The sequence below is a fragment of the Schistosoma mansoni genome (assembly GCF_000237925.1).
Source record: "Schistosoma mansoni, WGS project CABG00000000 data, supercontig 0183, strain Puerto Rico, whole genome shotgun sequence".
Taxonomy (NCBI): domain Eukaryota; kingdom Metazoa; phylum Platyhelminthes; class Trematoda; order Strigeidida; family Schistosomatidae; genus Schistosoma; species Schistosoma mansoni.
The window spans coordinates 297,792-307,870 of record NW_017386067.1 but is presented as its reverse complement, the minus strand read 5'-3'; the positions used below and the strand labels follow the sequence as shown (position 1 = coordinate 307,870).

Below are 10,079 nucleotides of genomic sequence, written 5' to 3'. Positions count from 1 at the left end.
TGAGTCCTGATAGCCACTTGCTTGTGCGATGGGGTAATATTTATGTTCATAATAAGAAAACATATTCAATAACCAGGATGGCTATCAGGACTCAGTGGCCGAGTGGATAACGCGATGGCGTTTGAAGCGAAGGTACTGGGTTCGAGTCCCAGAGTGAACATCAAATCTGAGATGCAGGTACATCCAGCTGACGAGTCCCAAATAGGACGAAACGCGCGTCCTGGATTCCACTGCTAGCCAGTTATAGATTCATCTATAATTCTTTAAACGTATTAATCACATTGTCCCAGTGTTTAATTATATATAGGATGCGGGGGGTGGTGAAATATAAATGTGTTATGAATTCTCTAACAACCATATATATATAAGCGAGTACATGGAATGAAATGGATTTTAAGGTGACTTGTGAATAAGTGTCATGGGGATTATAGACTATAAACTTTTGAAACTTCCTTTAAAAGGCAGAAAATATACTTACAAACCACTTTATACATCCTGCAAACATCTATGTGTAGGATAAGTGAAATACATTTGATGCATCTCCAATATACGCGATGGAGTTGTTGATCCCATACCCAACCTTCCTCCCTTATCCGGGCTTCAAACAGACAGTAATCTTAGAAGAGCGCTAACATGGAGTCGTGAAGGAAAACAGGAATGAGGAGGACGACAGAACATACTTTACCGAGAATCGGAAGCAGACATGCAAAAGATAAATAACAGCACAAAGTTGGACGAAGAATGTTGATGGACAGCCTAAGCATCTTCACGAGAATTAACAGGAATAAATAAGTAAACACGTACATAACCTCTTTATGACATAAACAAAAAAAAAGAATCTTATACTTGTCCATTAATTAATACGTACTGTTTGCCTATTTCTTTTTCCAATCTGATTTCATCAAATTAACCCACATCAACAGTCAATTATTAAATGTAACAATGGAATACACAGAATGGAATAATACTCATGGTATACAAAAAAACTGTACTTTGTCTTAGAAACAGTAAGAATACCGTTCAAAGATGGTGTGGGTTACAATGTCAGTAACTATGAGAAAACAAACAATAGGGGTAATAATAAGATTTTTGTATTTTCGTAGTTGCCTATTATTATTATTATTATTATGAATGATAATTACCCATCAATCGGAACTTTACAACATCATGTCTCTTTGTATGTCAATCTTATTTGAATACAATGTTTATCGAAACTAGATTAATGAAATGTATATGTTTACACAATTTTCATTATGCTCCGGGTGGCCCGTTTAAATATCTTGGTTACCTATTTCTGTCATTTAGATATTTCAATAAGTTTTCTGTTTCCTTAGTTGTTTTATCAGAACATTATGTCAATTAATTTAGTAGATGGTGGGAGTTGAGTCGTGATTGACTATAATCATCACTGTAATAAGATTACGTGCCAAATATTGACTTGGATCCATTGGTAGGCTAAAAACCAGAAAGCTGTTAATGGTCCAGATAAGATATATTTGTTGGTGATCTTGTGGTATTGAAAGAATACCAAGATGTGCCAAAGATTACAGGCAAAATGGCAGAGTGTAAGAGTGTTCGCATAAGCAAGATGGACAACGGAACAAAAAGTGCTTTTGATACAGTTAAACAAACAAATACAGTAAAACAGTGACTGGTACAATTGGTTATAATAATAATTGTTTCCATTATACCAATCGTGTTCTCATCATGAAAAGTAGGTCATTACAAATTACACAACATACTCAGGTACGTTTGTGAAAAGTAAACCACCTTTTTCGGTAGAAGTTACAAAAATGTACAATCGGAGACATCGTAATTACTGGTAATATGTGTTTCTTCCTCGTTGAAACTCGTCAGCTGGAGATGAACATGTATCTTGACGTTATGATTTAAATTGGAATTTGGATATAGTACTTTTTGTCTTTGATGACCTAATCCTTTATTTAGTACTGTACTGTTGAGTGTAAACAGTCAGTAAATTATTCAACAGTTATAATTTTAATATCATTACTATTAGTAAGGCTTTAAATTACCCTATAACTGATGATGAAGATCAAGACTTTGATTATTCTTTGTTGTGTTTACCTTAATAAATTCATTTCGTCATAGATGGATGGTACCGTTATAAGGTAGGACACCTAGGTTTCAAGTTGACGGTTCACAGCAAACCTTGCACACCACATACAATTCACTTAAATGTAAGGAAGAGATTACAAATACATATAACCCCATATACTTAGTATATCAGTTACATTTGTTATTGATTGATTGATTGAGTTTAGACATTACAACTGCCGGATGCATGGTAATTTGTCTAGCAAGTAATCATTCACACGTTAGACCGAAGGTCCTGCGTTTGATTCTCTGTGGTAGGGCCATGTAGAAGAATTTCTAAAGAGGCACATACTGGAATGAAACAGCTATCTATTGCTTTGTATTCTGCAATAGTGATTTAACTAACGTTAGTCCGTGTATGTGAATTACTAATCAATTTCATCTTTTCAACTATACCATCATCACATTTAGTCCAATTATAACAAACAGATCATTCTAGTTTCGGGTGTTTGAATTTTTTCGGGGGAGGGGAGGGTAAAGAAAAAAAACCAGTAAGTTTAGTTTTCAGTTCAATCATTTGTATGAATCATTATTTTCATAGTTGAAAGCGTGAGTCAATTGAAGCTAGACCACCATAGAAAACCTGGAAGCAATGGACGGTCTTTTCGTCCTATTATGGGACTTCTCAGCAGTGCGCATCCACGATCCCGCACTCGCGAGATTCAAACATTGAACCTACTAGCCTCGCTTCCAGGTTTTCCATGGTGGTCTAGCTTCAATTGACTCACGCTTTCAACTATGGAAACACTAAATCTCCACAAAACCCCTTCTGAATCATTATTGTTGTATATTAATGAAACATTTCACAGTAAATGATACATAGCAACTATTTAGTACTAACTGATATTGTTCACAGTTTTAGTAACTGTTGTTTTAACACAGATACATTTATGATGAAAATCACTTTTTTTCAGTTGAAGGATAAGTTCAGAGAAGGAATCTCTTCCCAACGAATTTATTCTCAGGCTGTACAATCGTATATATATGTGAAAACGTTTTTGACGTTTCTCAAATAGGACGAAACGCGCGTCAAACTGGATTCCACTGCTAGCCACTATCCATCTCTGCTTGTGAATTAAGACTATATCGAGGCAATACGCACCGTATGCACATATGCGAATTAGAGACTGACCAGTTGCAGTTCTAACAAATCGATGGGAAGATTCAAACAAACAATACTAAATGAGCTTTTGAGGAAAGCTGTTGGAAGTTCCATACTTCAACATTTAATCGATTCTAATCATTCTACTAATTCAGGGTTTGATCTTAAGGTTCTAAATATCATTCATTCAAATTTACCTAGATTTATTCGTATCCAACTCCGAAATATAGCCGAAGCTCTTACCATCCATGAGCTCAAGCTAGAACTATGCGTACAAATGAGGTATATCCTATCGTTATCGTTTATTTTGACCTTCATAATAATAATAATAATTATTATTATTACTGTATTTCTCTCATTGCTTATGTCTCATTCTCATTATTTTATTCAGAATTGTTCATGATATCACTTCATTTATTTCGCATCTCTATTACCTTTATTTATCTACAGTTATTGGATTGGTTGAAGTTATACATTAACACTGTTGAAAGCCGGCCAAATTAGTGATCTAGAGGTTAACTGTTCGTACCTCAGATCGATCGGTCCTGAGTTCAAATCCCGTGAGCAGGGTCATGGATAAACACTGTTGATGAGTTGTCCACTGGGACGAAACGGATGTCGAATGCTTCCAGGTTTTCCATAGTTACTCTTTGTTCACATTTCCTCACGGAACTAGTACTTCAACAGAAAGTTTAGAAACATATATACGATTATACAGCTTGATAATAAATTCGTTGTAAATAGATCCCTTCGCTGAACTTCGTGTTTCTTAATGTTTAAAATTACTTTTGTAATTTAGCTGAGTAGCCTAATTCCAATTCACATTTCTCATCTTTAATGAATTGTCTGCTGTAGATAATTTGTCCATAATTATTAGTTAATTGAGTATAGTTACTAGGAAGGTATTTTATAATTATTTTGGATTTAGTTATTTATTCTTTGAAGAAGTGGCTTATACTGAGTCACGAAACGTCAGGAAATCTAATTTTCTACTCATATAATTGTTATTTCTCATTAGATAAAGTCCAGATTATTCCATTGGTAATATTCGTGACTATCATTTGGAATCCTCAAAACCAAACTAGAAGAGAAAGATCAAAGAACACATTGCACCGAGAAATGAAGACAGACATGAGAAGAATGAACAACATTTGGATAGAGCAAGAAATGAAGGTTCAAGACAGAGTGGGCTGGAGAATGCTTGTCAGCGGCCAATGCTCTATTGGGGGTAAAAAAACACAAGTAAGCAAGTAATATTTATGACTGAGTCTTGATAAAATCATAAGCACCTTGAATGGATTCTCACGATGCATTACCATTTTGTAATAGGGTTTTACAGTGAATAGATAATATCTAGCAATGGTATTGCGGAGATTAAATGATTCTCACTGACATAGACTTTACACCCGTTGAATAAACTAATAATTGCCCGAACTCAGTAGTTTATTGAGTAAAGCTACAGTTGCTGGATCTAAATCTCGATGTGAACACTATTGATGAGATTCAGATACATTCAGCTAATACATTATAAGCCGATCAATATTAAACCATCCGTTTACAATTTCAATTAGAAAATAAACAACCTTCACAACCCTATACTAGTAATCATTATGTGTTTACTACTGACTAGTTTCGACATGTCATTCTCGGAGTTATGGTAATAAGCCATGTCTAGTGAAATTTAACTGTGTTGAGTGTGAGGAAGTTATTTATCTAAAACAATGGACCGTTAGATTCCATTTTAGAGTTCTGAAAAAATTCTGCGTTTGACTCCTACATATGAAGTAGTGGGTGGGCGTTGCTGAACAATCCTTTAGTATTCATTTAGTATTGTTTGTTTAATCTTCTCATCGATGTGTTAGCACTGCAACTGGTCAATCTCTAATTGGCATATGTGCATACTGTGCGTATTGCCTCGATATTGCCATAATTCACAAACATGGTAAGCAGAAATGGATAGTGGCTAGCAGTGGAATCCAGTTTGACGCATGTTTCGTCCTATTTGGGACTCGTCAGCTGGATGTACCTGCATCTCAGAGTTGATGTTCACTCTGGGACTCGAACCCAGTACCTTTCGCTTCAAACGCCATCACGTTATCCACTCGGCCACTGAGTCCTGATAGCCACTTGCTTGTGCGATTGGGTGAAGTTTAAATTCATTTTTAAATTCATTGTTAGCAATGTTTGTCCCACAGTGAACATCAACTTTCAGATGCAGGTACATCCAGCTGATGAGTCCCAAATAGGACGAAACGCGCGTCCTGGATTCCACTGCTAGCCACTATCTAATCCTTTATTATGTTTTATTGAAACTTACTGTAAAATAGCGGATTGTAATAAGAAGGAATTCAGTTTATGGTTCCAGTTAGCTATAATATTTATGTAAACATTTACTTATCATTAAACCAAAATTAGTCAAAATATATTTTTCAAGCTGATTAAATAAAACAGTAATGATAATAATAGTCCTTTTCAATAAGAGATATTCAGTACACTATAGAATATTCAGAATATAGTAATAAGCTTAGATACAACAAAACAAACACACTATATTTTTCACTTCGTTTTACAATATCCGTTGAATATGATTGATATTAAAAGAGTTGGAGTAATGATAATAGTATTGTAGAGTGTACTACTGATATAGACAGATATAAGTAGTTTATGTCATCAGTTGAAAATAAAATGTCTGGAGACAGAGGGTTGAGAAAATTGAAGAGAAGAGAACGAGGACAATAAATGATTGGGCTGAAAATGGAGGAACAACAAAGTCTGAGGCAGTTGATGGATATTTTTAGCACATTATAATGAATTTAGCAGTTCTGTGTTCTCTGAATTCAGATAGTTTACCCGTGATGTTCTGCCTCTTATAGCCTTCATTAGGACAACGAGACCTTCGCTACCGAACCATATTATTTCTAGTTAGAAGCTATGACCAGTGGAGTTCAACCAGGTCTGTTGTAAGATAGTAACTCACTGAACATAATGATGAACAGTGGTGCAATTTTATGGATTGGTTAAAGGTAGATACTACCACCGTTTGATGCTGGCTCAGTTGTCTAGAGGCTAAGTGTTCACATACGTGGCCGAAAAGCCCTGGGTTCGAATTCCGCGAGCGAGATCATGGATGAGCATTGCTGACAATTTCCATACTAGAACGAAACAGCCGTTCAGTGCTTCCAGATTTTCTATGGTGGTCTAGCTTCAATTGACTCATGAATTCAAGTAGTAAATGAATCATTTGTTAATCGAAATTAATCCATTTAAATCTTCTCTATCTTTACTTTCAGTAGATTTAGCCTTCATTACTGATAAATATTCCTATGGATAATATTAACATTATTATAATTACTTCATCAAGCAAATAGTTATTAGAAAAAGAAAGAGAAGATAACTAATATCATCTGTTTACAACGTGTACACTCAATCAAATATACTACTCATTATTGTATTATTATTATACAGAAGATTAAGTCATAGTTTAAAGTGATTAAATCTGAACCACATGGGTATATACAATATACAGGTATATACACATACAATGAACAATAATTCATGAATAACAAATGAGCATTGAAATATATCGGTGTTATTAGTGTTATTATGATCGTCATATCGGTTTCCTACTTATTATTATTATGTGAATCGTTGGCCAGACATCAACAGCAATATTCCACTGTAGGAGAGAACAAACCAGATTCCATCCACCGGAGGAAGAAATCAGGAAGAAGAGCTGGAAGTGGATAGGACACACATTGAGGAAATCACTCAACTGCATCACAATGCAAGCCCTCACATGGAGTCCTGAAGGCCAAAGTAAAAGAGGAAGACCAGAGAACATATTACGCCGAGAAACGGAGACAGACATGAGAAGAATGAACAAGAGTTGAATAGAACTAGAAAGGAAAGCTCAGGACAGGGTGAGTTGGAGAATGCTGATCGGCGGCCTATGCTTCATTAAGACTAACAGGTGTAAGTAAGTAAGTTATAATCGTACATTGAACAACATTATACTGAATAAATGACTTGACATCTCAATGTTCAATATTTTATTTTTTGAAACAAAAAAAAGCGGCGAAATAATTATAATTTTGGCAAAGCCATACGTTTATAATAGAAAAAAGTATATTTTTTTCTAATGATTTTTTATTTGGCACGACAATGGTGACAACAGCGACAATTATGACTGTGTTGTTATGGCAACACTTGATTCGTTTTAAAAATATGCAGACAAAAAATTTTTGCATTTGTTCATTTTTTTGTTTAGTTTTTGCCATTAAATAATCAAGTTAATAAGAGAGATTAGTTGCTTTAGGTAATAGTACATATTTTAAATCAACTAGGAAAGCCAAAAAATACCTTTATGTCTATATAAGCAATTAATTTTTTTCAGTATCAGCTGTAAAATCGGTGTTTCCCTTTTATCTGAAACTCTTCAGTAATAGTAGTAGTAGTAGTAGTCGTAGTAATAGTAATAGTAGTAGTAGTTGTAATAGTGGTAGTAGTAGTAGTATTAATAGTAGTATTGAACGAAAACACAAACGGGTACAATCGAATGTATTAGAATATAAAATGAAAGAACATGTTAATGAAATCTGAGAATATCAATCAATTGTCTTAGATTTCACTCTACAGCAATCATTCTCTGTTCTCATTCTCTTTTATTCGATCCTCTTAACCGTCTTCCTCTAGGTATTTAACTTTTGACTGATGATACATACTACTTATATTTATCAAAATCAGTAGCACACATCACAGTTGTACAAAGCATTCGATATGGTGGTATTTATTCAAAGAATCAATATTCAATGTTATTCCGCTATGTCAGTTTGACTGTTAACATCAGAGACTCTATCTATCATGTTTGTTATTATAATATACATGTTTTCTTTTCTTGGGAATTAGCAAGATTTACGCCAAATCATACTAATGACAGTTCATTTTCGTTACCGACTGCTATTGTCTTGGAAACTATTAAAAACTGATTTATAAAAATTCATTATTAGGTTTTTAGATACAGTTTGATTATTTTGATAACTCGTGAAACGAAATAACCAATGTGTAATCAGTTATGGCCAAATCTTATTTGTATAGTGTAGTTATTCGTTAGCGAAATTCATCAGTTTAGTTTTTGGTTGAGATCATGAATCATCCGATGTTAGGCCATCATTGAAAACCTGGAAGCATTGTATAGTCGTGACGTCCTAGTGCTGGATTCTTCAACAGTGCGCATCCACGATCCCGCCACGTGGGATTTGCACCTATGAACTCCGGTTTTTCGTGTGAATGCTTACTTTCTAGATCACTGATTTGGTTGGCATCCAACGGTGTCAATTTCTAACTTCAACTAGTCCAGTTTGAGTTTAACAAAAACATAGAAACTGCACGTTTAGTCAGTTACAACAATAAATTCACCTCAGATTATGTATATATGCTATGTACTTAGCCGCTGATATATCTAGAATACAGACAAATTACCCAACGCAGAAAGGAATAAAATGAACATTATAATGAGTTGGTAAAAAACGAAACAAAACAAGTGAAATCACAAGAGAATGATCATTAACTTAATTACGTATAAGTCCTGACTCAGTGGCCGAGTGGATAACGCGATGGCGTTTAAAGCGAAAGGTACTGGGTTCGAGTCCCAAAGTGAACATCAACTCTCAGATGCAGGTACATCCAGCTGATGAGTCTTAAATAAGACGAAACGTGCATCAAACTGGATTTCACTGCTAGCCACTATCTACCTTTGCTTGTGAATTAAGGCTATATTGATGCAATACGCACAGTTAGAGAGACTGACCAGTTGCAGTCGTAAAACATCAATGGGAAGATTCAAACAAACAATACTAAGTTAACTTTAAACTCATACTACTTATAAAGAAAAAAAAAGTAACTTACTGTACTGCACAATCCAATTTCTATCAATAAATTTAATAACCAAATGCTAATTAATTGTAATTTTTGTTTATTTATGCACATATTACACCTTTTTAATCGAATGGATTACGTATGTATATATATATATGTGTGTGTAAGTGTAAGTATGTAAGTATATGTGTGTTTGTGTATATGTATGATTCCTTGTATAAAATTGTTTTTTAAAACTCAACTATTTCAATGTAATGATAAGGATAATGACGAAAAAAAAGAGAAACTATTGATTACGTAATAAATTTCTCTTTTTTTTTTAATTGATTGATAATTGAATCCCCTTGACAACAACAAAAACAACAAAAAAATATTTTCCTTGTTTTTTTTGTCTTTGTATAAATCTTTTAATATATGAATTTTGAATAAAGTTAATCGGATAGATTTGTAAATATTTTTCTAATTCTAAGTGTAAGTAATCAGTTTTTCTAAATACAAAACTAATTGCTTTTGTTTTGTTTCATTATTATTTTCAAATGATAATTATTCATTATGTAATCATTTCTATTGGTTATTAAAGAATTAACCAATCAATGATAAGGAAAGATATAAATTTATAATTTTAATAGTTGAGATCCTGAGTGAATAGAAGCTAGACCACCATGGAAAACCCGGAAGCAGTGGATGGCCGTTTTGTTCTATTGTACCACTCCGTAGCAGTGAGCATCCACGATTTCACCTCTTGATGTTTCGAACTCTGAACCTATCAATCTTGCGCGCAAGCACTTAACCGCTAGACGACTGATCCGGCATCCAACGGTATTATATGCTCACTAGACACTTGCTTCAAGAGGTATTTCCTGGAGTTCTAGTGAGAAGTGAAAAGTAGTGACTAATGGACTTTAACCGGGTTTGTTGTGGGGTAGTAGATCACTGAAGACAATGGTGGATTAGTTAGAGTTAGACATTAACACTGTTTGATGCTGGC

General features: G+C 34.2%; 1 non-coding gene across 1 annotated transcript; it reads left to right on the top strand.

Moving 5' to 3' along the window:
* The first annotated feature begins 8,807 nt into the window (after nt 1-8,807).
* Smp_tRNA_02109_Pseudo_TTA.1.1 lies at nt 8,808-8,874 on the top strand. Its single transcript has one exon. It is a non-coding gene (tRNA).
* The last annotated feature ends 1,205 nt before the right edge of the window (nt 8,875-10,079 follow it).